At 48.0% G+C, this 13422-nt stretch overlaps 1 protein-coding gene across 4 annotated transcripts in view; it reads right to left on the reverse strand.

The window, feature by feature from the left end:
• The window catches only part of NEK6 (NIMA related kinase 6), a 171557-nt gene extending 161746 nt beyond the window's left edge, over window positions 1-9811 (reverse strand). For 3 of the 4 annotated variants that reach the window (XM_066580797.1, XM_066580800.1, XM_066580795.1), the window contains exon 1: window positions 9695-9811. The gene's annotated coding sequence lies outside the window, so the exon portion shown is untranslated. The remainder of the gene's footprint in view (window positions 1-9694) is intronic. The other variant, XM_066580798.1, reaches the window with a different exon arrangement.
• Window positions 9812-13422: the final 3611 nt, after the last annotated feature.

Here is a 13422-nt window from a genome sequence, read left to right on the forward strand (position 1 = left end):
AAAAAAAAATATGCTGAAAAACTTGGCTTATACTCGAGTATATACGGTAATTTTTATTTTTTTTTGGAACGATGAACTTCAAGTACATGGGAAAACATTTAGAAATGTAAAAAGTTGCAGAGAAACTGCAAAGGCAATCACTGTCCGTATGCCCTATTAATGCATATAAACATCGTCACCAGGGTTAGTTTTAAAACTCTCAAAACAAGTTGTCTAGGCATAGCCCCCTGCCCATCCTGAAACATGGCCGTGAAGAGACGCACGCGGACACTAGGCAGGACCGTTGACAAGAGAACCATCCAATGCCTAGCAAGTACCCTTCTCCAAGTATAGGGACCTATGCAGGACACTCTGTCATATGGTTGACTTGTCACATGTCCCACCCAGAGTGCACTTCCATCTCTCCATGCTTGAGGTCATACCGAAAGGGAGAGTATGCGAAGAAAACCCAGAGGGTTTCGGCCTTAAAGGACTAGACAGTTTTTAGTATATGGTGGTTTTATGGCCCTACTTTTTTTCTTTGGCTGTCAAAACCATTTATGTGACATATAGGGCTATTTTTTTTAATTAAGAGTCTTTTTCCTTTTTTTTTTTAACAGCTTGACGTCATAAGAGCTCTGCAGGACATTCCAACTGTCATATTTTTACTTATTTCACCGTTTTCCACTGGGCCATCCATAGGAGCCCCAGTTACAGGGGAACACATTTCCCTATAGGGACAGTAGACACTTGCAGAACCAGGCTGCTAATACCCTGCAGCTCCGACATGCCAGGGATCATGTGATCACTAGAAGAAACTCCATTGTCCCTTCCTGTATTCTCTACATAGTGCTCATTGAGTGCCATGTAGCCTGTAAAAGAGAAGGTATAACCGCCTCTGTCTTCTCCTTCAGGTCCTTAGCTGTCTCCGCCAGACGACCACCCGACCTGCTCCTGCTAGATTGTAGGAGCTTTAATACTTTTACTATGGAGCAAGATTAAAGCCCAGAATGCAGCGCTATATAATTTATGGCTCTTGGTCCCTAATAGGTTAAACTTTTTTTCTCCCTTCTGATAATCGTGAATATCCAACACCAAGCAAAAACTTCCATCACGGCCTAAAGGTGGATATGGATATCCGGCCTATACATGTTGGATATGGATCAGCCAAACTGGACAATCATCGAATGTTGATGGGGGCCTCCCAGTTCATGTCAGGGGAGATAAGGATCAGACTGCTGGATGTTAGTTGCCCAATTGTTTCCTTCTCGGGGGCTAAGCCACTGCCAGATGCCTAAGGCTGGGTTCTCACAGGGCATAATCCCGCCGGAAATCTCGCGGTTTTGCCGCAGCGAAAAATCGCGATATTTCTGACGGGAAAGCACAGCTCCAAAACCCGCAGCAAGCTTTGGAGCAGCTTGGCCGCATGCTTTTCCGTTGCAGCCAGCACTCCCATAGAGAGCAGCGCGGCCACAATGGAAAAAAAAAATAGAAATGCTGCGACAGATTAGCCGTGTCGTGTGGAGGAGATTTTTGACAAAGCTCGTCCACATGGCTTACTAACCTCAGGATTAGCGACCGCAGGTGAATTTGCCGCAGCGAAATTCCAGACGGAATTTCCGCGGGAAATCCGCCCTGTGTGAATCCAGCCTAAAAGCGGCTTTCAGTTCTCGCTATATACAAAACACACTTCAACCAAGCTTATACGGGATAGTTACCATCCCAATAAGCATTTGGCCGAAAGCCATCTACAGTGTTTGGCCAACTGAGAACGGGCCCAGTGCCATTCTGATCATATGTAGTCTCTTACATAGATACCAGGCGACCATATGGTTACAGCGTATTTCGCTCGCCGGGTTTGGTGCGCAGAATACGATCTACAATGTTCCACAAGCTCCCTATGTTGCTGCTCACACATATTGTGCGTAATACGCGTGCAATAAGATCGTAGCACATTTAGCTTGGCACGTATTAGGCGCGCATACATGACAAGATGGCGATTGGCGGCCCATAGCAAGTACGCAATAACTGTGGTGGCTAGCTCTACCGGCGATTTTGGCAAAATGCCAGAAATATTCCAAATAGGCCTCCTATGCATGAAGCCACATTGATGCCGACAAGCAAATATTTCCCCTAACTCTTTGTTGCACTGTGTTAAATAAAGAGCGCGCGCGTGAGTGTATGCGGGTTTCTTTTTTAGTCATGAGATGTGTTGACACAGCTGATGAAACAGATAAACCTCTGCCAAAGTGTGAATGTGAAGTGTTAAAGCAGAAATACAGGAGGGAGAGGGGGCAGACGATGGGGAGATATCTAAGGCTATAGGCTGAAGAATGCAAACTCCTCTCTACTACACTGATGCCTATATTGGCAGGCGCTCCCAACTATTCAAGGTGGGGCCATAATGAGGAACAGGCATACCAAAAATACTGCATACAACTGTGCCAGGCATGTTAAGGATTGAGCAATTCACATAAAAAGGTGGTGCGCGCAAACCAGCAACACGGCCGTCACGTGGAGGATGAAACGGACTGCGCCATAAAACAAGAAGGTCTAGAAGAGTCAGGAATCGTCAGCTGCAAAACATGAAGGTTTTATCATTTACATAGTTCTACATCGTATTCTTCATTGTCCAACAACCTCACTATAAGGGAAAGGGACTTGTTATTTGTATAGCGCCAACTTATTCCGCAGCGCAAGACATCACTAAATGGCTGTGATTGGCTAACCCAGCGCCGCCTTTCAATGGCTGACGCGGCGCTGACTTAACCAATCAGAGCTTAGCTTGCTGGAGGCGGGGCATTCAAGCCCCGCATCCAGAAAGCAGTGCTCTGTGTCGGCGTGTAGGAGGGAGCGACAGCCTGGAGCAGTGTCACAGAACATCGCGAGGACGAAGCGCTGGCGACAGGTGAGTATAGGTCCCCCCCTGAGCCTCAGCTTGCGAGTTTTTTTGACTTGCAAGCAGGCTCGCACCCCGAGTTTTTGCTCGTGAATCAGAGCAAAAATTCAGGAGAGCGCCTGCTCGCAAGTCAAAAAACTTGCAAACTGAGGCCCTCGCATCCCGAGGTACCACTGTAATTTGAAACTAGGATTTACTGCGCGCAAATATCTAGAATAATAGTGAATATCTCATAGAAAAAGAATCAAAAGAACAACTAAAAAGTCTGACGTGTGGCCTGAGACAAGTGCCATGGAAAGAAACTACAGTCCGGCCACCAATTGGACCTTTGGAGATCACCACATCAAATGATTGGGTCAGAGTATCTCCAAAATAGCAGATTTTGGGAGGGGTGGGGGGTGCTCCACATATGTAGTGCCCAGCACCTACCCAAAGCGGTCCAAAGCAGGACAACTAGTAAACCAGTGAAAAGGTCATGGGCACCCAAGGCTTATTGCCGTGTGGGGGGAGCGAAGGCTACTCCGCCCAGTGTGGTCCCACAGAACTGTTCTACAAATTGTTGAAAAACAATACCGACTATGGCCTCCTGCACACGGGCGGGTCAGACCCTGCATGCGGGATTCCTGCAGCGGGGTTCGACCCGATGCCCGGCCGGGACCGCAGCTTACCTGTCCGGCGGCTTCTTTCTGCACTTCGGATGTGCTGGCCAGCACTCCGTCGCACATGCGCATTAGCTGCCGGCGCTAGTAGATGACGCGGATCACGCAATATTTCCGCAGTGCTCACTAAGGAACTAAGATGGGACAGACGGCTTCCCTTGACTTCAATGGAAGACGTCTGTGCATAGCCCCGCACAGAATCGCAACATGCTGCGACTTCTTCTCCGCGAGTGGAAAAAAATCGCAATCGATTTCCGCTTGTGGAGATAAAATTGTGTTTTGCCATTGCACGCTATGGGGCGGTATTTGCTGCGGAGCCTGGAGACATTGGCAGAATGATCCGACTGCCCATACCTACTTCTGTTCATTGCCGATAGCGTCTATGGTGACCAAGTGAACATCATAAATGGACCACGGAACAATGGAAGAAGGTGCCTAGTCTGGTGAATTACATTTTCTTTTACACCATGTGAACAACCGTGTGTGTCACTTGCCTGGGGACAGAGATGGGTCCAGGATGCATTATGGGAAGCTAGCTAGGGGAGGCAATGTGATACTCTGGGCAACTTTTTGTTGAGAAACTTTGGGTCTTGACACTCATATGGATGGTACTTGGTAAGTCAGAAAAGAAAGACGAAGAGAACTTTATGGCACGTTCATACATCGGTGTCGTTCCTTTTTAGCTAGCTGAAACGGAAGGACTAGTGACAACACTTCTCGCTCAGTGGCCCAGTCTGTGGCCATTTGTACACGGGCCATTATTCACCCAAAATCGCTCATTTAAGCCATTATTCGGGAGACTGTTGACCCATGTCGAGGCACCTTAAGACTAAAGAAACTAGAGATACCATAAAATATTAAATCAGGCTGACCTCAACCAATTCCAACTTGGCAAGTCCCCAATCTCTTCGGAAAGGCACCCATGACACTCTACTTTCAAGATAGGGTAAAAGGCGAATGGCCTGATGTCAGTATGCGTCAATCTCTGAACCACACAGTGATTGAAGAACAAGGCCCAGCTTGTGGTCTACAAAACTTCCTGTCACCTCAAACTTTTCTCGCTTTCAGTACTTCTTTTCTACAAAGCTAATATTCAGTCAGCAACTTCTCGGATTTGTTACGCAGCGTGACCCGCTCACCACATCGCTCCTGCAGGAGGGTTTTACTCCTGATGTTGACTCACCGCAGGGAACTTGTTATCAGTTAATGTGTCGGCTACATTTGAAGGATGATGGTTTTACTAGAAGGGCCTCCCACAGAGGTGTAAAATAGCTACTAGAAGTGAATGCTGGTTCATGAAAGGCCTTACAAACCCAAACTCAGCAATTCTGCATCGTCAGACTGCAGCCTCACGTTACTTCACCAAGTTTGTGCTAGTCTTACATTCAAAAAAGGAAACCCGATTGAATGGAAGCAAAAGGGAAGTCTTTACGTTTTTTTGAAACCCCATTAGAATCAATGGGGAGTAGAAGAACAAATCCATTTTTTCAGCTTTTTTATCCTCCAAAAACGAATCACCTGTTTTTTTGTCTTTTTTTTTAAGAGGTCGTAGCGTCACTGTCCATGCTCTTGGCATGAGTGCTCATACCCTGGCCACCGTGCCGCCAGGGGTTCTGGGACGCAACTCTGCAGCCTCTGATGCTCCCGCCGAGCCCATCTACCTGGAAGTATGCCCTGCTTTGTTATTTTAGGCAGGGCCTAGCTAGGGTTGTCTTGTTACATATACACTACTGGTCACATTTTCCAGGTAATTTTGACATTAACATAGTTCAAGTCCAGCAAATAACGTGCAATAGTTCAAAAGTTAAAAACATAAAAACATGAAATTTTCAACCTGAACCGTAACAATAGTCTGAATTTATGCATTTTCAGGGAACGCATCGTGGACACCTGCTCAGCAGCAAATAAGTCAAATTATGGTTTTAAATTGGATGCAAACTATTCCTATAGGTGTCTCCACTTTTGTAGATTACTTTCAAACCCTCTGATTCCATATGAGCAGTGTTGGAAGAGACTGCATTACAACACGCATAGCACAGGATTTGGACAGTTTTGCTCATCAGGACAGAGCACATTGCTACCATAATGGCAAGACAAAGGCAATTAGCCAAAGAAGACCGAAAATTATAAGCATTATTGGCTCCTGCAATAAGGGGGTATTTGCGCGCATAGAATAGAACCCATTGATTTTGATGAGTTCGTTTTCATCACCTCTTTTTAAGCACGAACGACAACGCAGCTTGCTGTACTTCTGTGCGCATTTGAGCAGCAAATGTCCCCATAGAAAACTAAGAGAGTGGCGCAATTGCGAGCGCAGTGCTCTGTGTAGTTCTGTAGGGAAAAGAACACATCTGTAACTCATTAGGCTAAATATCCATTTAAATTGGGGCATGTTCATCTGCCCCAACTGTCAGGCATGCAGGAGGAAGCATGATGGTCCTGGACTCTTTTGCTGGACACAGATTTGGCAATTTGCAGAGGGTGACAAGAACTCTGGAAAAAAGGGCTACCATAGCACAGGATACACCATGCAATACCCTCTGGTGTACGCCTAGTTGGTCAGAGGTCCATATGCCAGCAAGACAGTGATCCAAACCATACTTCTAGGTTATGTCAGAACTACTTAAGACAAGAGCGGTATGGCCTGTACAGTCTCCAGTATGAAACCTCATCGAGCTTGTTTTGGGGATGAACTGGACAGAAGGGTAAAAGCAAAGCAACCAACAAGTGCAGCACAATTGTGAGAACTTCTGCAACAATTTGGGAAGAAATTTCTGAACAATTAGGCCGACTGCACATGACCAGATTTGTATTGCGGAATCTAGAGCGGGCGTCCACCTCTGGGTTCGCAGAAAATAACTTCCACAGCATGCAACGGAAAAGCACTTTTTCTGGCACACAAGTAGAAATCAATTGCAATTTTGTGCTCGCAAAGGGGGGGGGGGAAATCGCAGCTTGCTCTATTTTTGAGTGGTTTTCGTGCGGACGGCTTCCATTGAAGTCAAAGGAAGCCACCCGACTAACGGTCCTTCTGCAATTGACATTGCGGAAAGGTCGCAGACTCCACGTCATCGCTAGGCGATGACACGAGGAAAAGCAGGGGTTTAAAAAAAAATCTGTAATGTGTACATGCGACGGTGAGCCACCAGGTCCATCCGTGGTACAGAAGAACATACAAAATAAAAAGGTACGCACGGACGTCGGCCAGGAACAGGGTTGGATTCTGCTGCAGGCTCCCGTATGTGAAATCCATCTCAGCCATGTGCAGGCGGCCTCATCGGAATACAATTTTGGAAAGAATGCCTCAATTGTGTAAAGTTTTTCTATCACCCAGAGGCGGCTACTCTGAAGAGCCAAAAATCTAGATTTAATTTGGTGAAACAAAGGTAATCCTAACTTGTTTGTTTGTTCTGCGCTTTCATTTTAAAGTAAATTTAAGGAATTAAACTGTATAAAATCACTAAAAACTGGAAAAATTAACTTGTTAAAAAACTTTTAACTGGTAGATTAGACATTTTAAAATGACGTCCAAATGACTTGAATCAAAACAAAGGGTACAAACCCGTCCTCAGCACCTGCAATCCAGCTCTGTAGCCTCCTGCCGGGGGCCATAGCATTACCAAACATCGGGCTTCACTGCACCCAGGAAGTGAGCGCTGATGGCAAGAGAACGGGCTGGTGACACTACGGCCTCCGATTGGCAGGCGGCGGTCACCTGACTTCCAATATTAACAGACACCAGGTACGCGCATGTGAATGAACCATTGAAATCAATAGGTTCTATTTACTGCGTATTGCGCGTGCAAATACTGCATGTCCCTGTAAAGTCATCCTAAGGCCTCCTGTCCATGGGCGGGTCAGACTCCGCATGCGGGAGTCCGCTATTGAATCCAACCCTGCTTGCAGCCGAAGGCCGTGCGTACCTTCTTTTTTCTTTAATGCGGATGTGTGTGGAAGCGCCAGCCGGCCCGCCGCCGCACATGCGCAGTAGGTTTTTTTTCTTTTCAAACCCTTGCTTTCCCGTGAAATCTGCGGCCCGTCCGCAACGTCAATTGTGTATCGGACAGCTTCTATCGACTTCAATGGAAGCCGTCTGTGTGGGAACCGCCATGAAATGGACCATACTGCGATTCGATCCAAAGATCCGCAAATCAAATCCGCATGCTTTAATTCAGGTGCGAACGCTCACGTGTCCCTATGGGCGGCTTGGACTATGGATCAGATCGGATTCCACAATTCAATTCCGCCCGTGGACATTGGCCCTTAAGCTCCGATTTACGTCTGCAGCACAAAATCCTGGAGGAACCCGTGCAGCATATTACGTCCGGGAAGATGCCGGCGCCATTCCAGAAGACTGACGGATTCCGTTCTAGTCAAAGCGGTCCATCGGGCGCCGTCTGCTTCCATCATCTGACCCGGCTGCGATTCGGTTTTCTCTTTTGCCCAAAATGTCATTTTCTTCTTCCCAAATAAATATTTTGTAGTTTTGTAAAATTACGCAAGAGTTATTGTTTTTTCGTTTTTTTAAGTAAACACATTTTTGCCTGTTTATGATCATGTGCTGCAAAGATACAGAAAACAGTCCCAGGCTCAGTTCACGCGCGCAGCGCGCCCTATTCTCTGTGTTTAGTGCGTATTTCACGCACTAAATCATCCATTGAAATGAATGGGGTGCGTAAAAAATACGCAACAGCACGAGAAATATTGTGTTTTTTTAATGTGGGTTACTACGCCTTTAAGAGCGGGGGGAAAAAAGTTGTGACATCATCAGCTTGCTAACCTGCGCAAAAATACATAGTAAAAACGGTGGCAAAGGCACACAAAAACGCAGCTGCGCACGCAGTAGAACGCTCGCGACAGAGCGGCCTCAGGCGATATTCACACCGCGGCGACTTTGTTGTCGAATGTCCGCAGCTGAAAGTCTGCATCGATCTGCTACGGATTTGGATTCGCTTTTTGGAGCGGAATCCACTTAGAAGAGGCGGATTCCGCACGTGTAAATAGCGACGACACGCTGCGGATTTAAATTCTACACCACATGACAAGTTGCGAATGGGTATTGCGTAATTCTTTTTCCACAGCGTGTTGACGGGATTTTGAAAATCTCATCCACTTTGTTGTTACCGTAAACGCCGTGCGGACGCTTCGAATCCACCTTGCGTGAAGTGGCCGGTTTCACACAGGCGATAAAAATTGCGCGAGAAAACGCAGAATTATGAAAAACGTGCTTTTAAACGGTTTCCTTGACATTTACGATGTTTTCACTCGTGTTGTGGCGATATAGCAATCACCCGTGTAAAACTACCCTAAGGCTGGGTTCACACGGGGCGGAATTGCCGCGGAATTTCCGCACACGGAAATTCCGTCGGCAATCTTAAGCCCGAGACTAAGCAGCAAAGTCGCCGAGATTTGCAAAAAACCTCGGCCACGCACTGCGGAGAAGCCATTGCGGCCGAGCGACGCTGAAATTGACATGCCGCGCGGAAACCAAAGCCGCGACATATCGATTTTATCGCCGTCTCCGCTGTGCCCGTCGCTCCTCTCTATAGGGAGAGGCGGCCACAGCGAAACACAGGTGGCGGAGCCGCTTCAAAACTAGCGCCAAACGGGTTTTGAAGCTCATTTCTGCCGTGGAAATCTCACAGTATTTCCGTGCGGTCCCGCTGCGGTATTTCTGTGCGGTCTTTCCGCGAGATTTCCGCCCGGTGTGACCGCTAAATAATAGTCTTTTTTTTCGGCACCAAATCTGCTACTTTTATCTAAAATAAACACAAGGAAAGAAAGCATTGAAGTGCTAGAAAAAAGTTTCGTCTTCAGAGATCTCCCCGTTCGCCTACTTCCATGCAGGTGGTCCCGGCGGGGTGGCAGAACCCAAGTGCCAAGGACTGCAGCTGCGGGCATCTCACCTCCCTGCTGTTGCCATCCTCCTGGAGGTCTGGCTGAGGGAGTTGCTATATAGGCAGTTGCACTATCCATAGGTATATACAGTATATATATATGTGCCATTGTGCAACACCTTCTGCCCATAAGCCCCGTGCAGAGACGTGACAGCAGCCGTGTGCGCCATACTCTCCACACAGAGCCGCACTCCCCCCCGGCCCCCGTCCACACACCCTGCGTTAGTAGGTCAGTAATCGGTTAGTACTCGGGTATTTACAGTCACTCTCCGCTCCGCGCCGTCTCCCGCTCCCCGCAGCTCCTCTCAGTCAGCGAGACGACACATCTAGCAGGCGCGCTCCCGCCAGACTTCCTGTGCGCGGCCCCGAGAGGAGGCTGACAGGGAGGAACCGTCCTGAGCGCACTGCTGGCTGCCGGGGCGGCCGCAGGTACTAGTGGTGGCCCGTCCACCGACTAGTCGGCTCAAGGCCTCCCTGGGAAGTCTCAGGCTGTAACCCCTTCACTGCTGGGAGGGAGACCTGTTCCCTCACACAGCACTGAGGACATTTAGGGGGGTTACTCAATGTAAACAGTCAATGGCCAGCAGTCTTGTATATATATATATAAATCACATTATATACTGAGGGATTCCTGACCAACAAGTCGTGCACGATGGAGTGCGTCAGATACATTGTCATGCGCAGTAGAAAAATAAATCGCTGCCGTGCGCGGTGATACGCCGGCTCGCATGACAGTAAAGTGCTACGGTGTTTTGCAACGCATCCTCAGGCTTCCTACACACGGCCGAGCAGGATATCGAGTTGGGAAGTTCCTCCCAATATTGCGCACATGCAATATATCGGTGGATACAAAGTGGTTTTCCATAAAAAAAACAACGCCTCCCATTACTTTGGTGAGGTTGCGACACTCCGGGGCGGCACAAGATAGGCAAAAGTGTTTCCTTTTGTTTTCAGGGTGAAAGCTCACATCGCACTCATGTACATATAACACGCCGTGCGAAGTGTTTTACTGTCCCCTCAGAAACAATGGGTGAGACGTTCCGAATATTAAAGGGGTTATCCGGTGATCTAAAGTTCTTACCGGTACGCGCAGGGTCAGACCCACCATTTCCAGTTGCGTTCCGGCAAGTGGCGAGTCCAAATCCACATTCCAGTAAGAGATTTAAATCGCCGGATAACCCCTTTAATGCTGACAGTAATGGTTGACCCTTAACCCCTTAAGGACACGGGCTTTTTAAAAAAAAAATTTCTCCCCACTTTCCAAAAATCGTAACTCTTTTATTTATCCATTGACGTAGCGCTCTGAGGGATTGTTTTTTACGAAACAAGTTGTATTCTTTCATGGTGCTATGTAGTCTTCCGTATAACGTACTGGAAAACGTAAAAAAAATTAGAAGTGCAGCGAAATGGAAAAAAATGCAATTCTGCCATCTTTGGGTGGTCTTGTTTTTATTAAAAAAAAATGACGTGATAACTCTATTGTATACAGTCTGTATGATTACGACGATATCAAATCTACATAGTACCCGTACTCCAGACGTCAGGTGGCCGCTGAGGCAAGTCAGGGTGCCGCAGCAAACTCCTGGCATCATGGCACTCCGGATGCCAGGAGTTTGGAGGGTAATGCAGGTGGTCACCTGACTTCTGGCGGAGGAGGACAGGGACGGGGCAGTGGAGCCGGTTAGCAGTGCCCTGAGGGGCTAAAGACAGACATGTTTTATTGTAACCCATGCCCTGCCGGTAACATGTTTTAATTACCATACAACCCCAGTGGAAGCTTAGCTTAATCACACATTCTGCCAGAATCGATGGGAAGATTAGCGTTGCATGCTGCTGTCCACCGCCATTGTTTCCCCTGACCACAATACGGCCTCTTGAGCGCCCAGACCGCTGTTGCACATGCTCTAAGTGCTCCGCTTCCTTCTCGCACACGTTATCAGAAAGCACAAGACATTTTTAATTGTAGCCTATCATCCATCCTTAGCTCTCAGGAAGACGGCAAAAGCTGATGGACGGCGTGGGTTTCGTAGCCTGACACCCAAAAAAGAAACCTCCTTAAGGCCGCCTGCAGACGGCCGGGTCGGATCCCGCTGCGAGAATTCTCGCAGCAGGATGCGGACCCGTACCCCTGCAGAGACCTGTGGCTCATCCACTCCCTGCATCACCCATCTCTGCTATGCTCCGGCTGCCGGTATTCAAAGTCGCGGCATGTCAATTCTTTCCCCGTTTCCATGGCGGCCTCTCTCTTCTCTATGGGGAGAAATGGCCGCCGCAGAATCCAAGCGGCGAAGCCGCTCGAAAACCCCACGGCCTTGCATGTCTCCTCCGGAAATCTCGCTGCATTTCCGTGCGGTCATTCCGCGGGATTTTAGTCCCGTGTGAACGCAGCCTAAGGGTACGTTCAGATACCTGCAGAATTCCCGCTATGGCAAAACCCACATCAAAATCCGCACCTACGTATCCACAGCTGATTTTAGTAGCTACATCGCTCCCCCTCACCTGGAAATATATGGCATTGTCAGCGCACTGCCGCAGCCTCTAGTAAGCGCCGAGCTGCTGGTCAGGTGATGCTAAAGTGGAATCACCTAACCAATGGCTCAGCGCTCACTAGAGGCTGCGGGGGGGGGGGGGGGAGGGAAATCCTCCAGTGGGCTCAGTGTATAATGTACCCCTATAGGACTCAGTGGCCATTGTTTTCATTGAATAACCCTTAGGGCCCATTCACAGGGCCAATTTTTTTCATGTAAGTTGATGTTTGTAACTGAGCAAATTCAGACAGAACTTGGATCCATGCAGAGTTTACAGACTCAGAGAAGTATCGCGCCCCATAAGTGGTGCCAGCCGCTGTACACACCAATCTAAAAAGGGTTTTAGAGGTGTATATGGGTTAGATATCTATACTCACATTTTGCCGTATGTTTGGCGTACCACAGCGGAAATCTCTCACAAGTAAAAAGACACAAAGCCCTCTGATGGGGTGTTTGAAATTGTTCAAGAACAGTGTGCCAACTACAGACACCCAACAACAGTGTGCCAGTCACACATGACTTCATTACAGTGTGCCAGTGGCAAATGTCTAACAGTGTGCCAACTGCAGACATTCCATAACTGTGTGCCAGTCACACATGACTCCTTCACAGTGTGCCAGTAATAGATGCCCTCATAACAGTATGTGAGCTGTAGGCACCCAATAACAATGTGCCAGTCACACATGACTCCCTTATAGTGTGCCAGCTGCATACAGTATGTATCAGAGCAATGACACGCCAATAGTGTTGAGTGAACCCAACCAGCAGAACTCTGTTTTGGGTCGAACTTTGCTAAACGTTTGATTCGACATGAACTCAATCTGAGCTTTTAGCAAAGTTCTACCTGAAACAGGGTTCTACTGGTTCAGTTTGGTCAACACTAGTCCTGAACACTGGATTATAACAGAGTCTAAAGGCTCATTAACACGGGCGTATTGTCACCCCGTATTTTCCATGCGTAACGTGGTGAATGGAGGCAATGATGGAATGCTGTCCATACACATGCAATGTGGATGGGCAGCTTTTCAATACGCATCACCGCTCTGATCATAGCGTGGAATTGGAAAAAAAATTACACTGCGCATGTACGTGATCACATCATCTCCGGGCATGCGCAGTGCCATGCGCAGCCCACACATGGTCTCTGCCAGCAGAGTGTATGGGCTGTAATGTATACAATGCTGCGGGAGACTCGCAGCGCTGTACGCATATAACATTGTGAACGAGCCCTAAGAACCCTAACACTCTCACAGCATTAGGCCTCATGTCCACGGCACGCGCGGATTCCACATAGAGAATCCTGCATGGAATCCGCCAGTGCCTTCGGCCGGCGACCCTGCATACCTGTCCGTGTCTTCTTACTTCCGTAGTACAGAATTTTTTTATTTTTTAAATCTCCTGCTCTTTCCGCGGAATCTGCGGCCTGTCCGACTTCCATGGACTTCAATAGAAGCCGTCCG

This window comes from Eleutherodactylus coqui, chromosome 10, assembly GCF_035609145.1.
Source record: "Eleutherodactylus coqui strain aEleCoq1 chromosome 10, aEleCoq1.hap1, whole genome shotgun sequence".
Taxonomy (NCBI): Eukaryota; Metazoa; Chordata; class Amphibia; order Anura; family Eleutherodactylidae; genus Eleutherodactylus; species Eleutherodactylus coqui.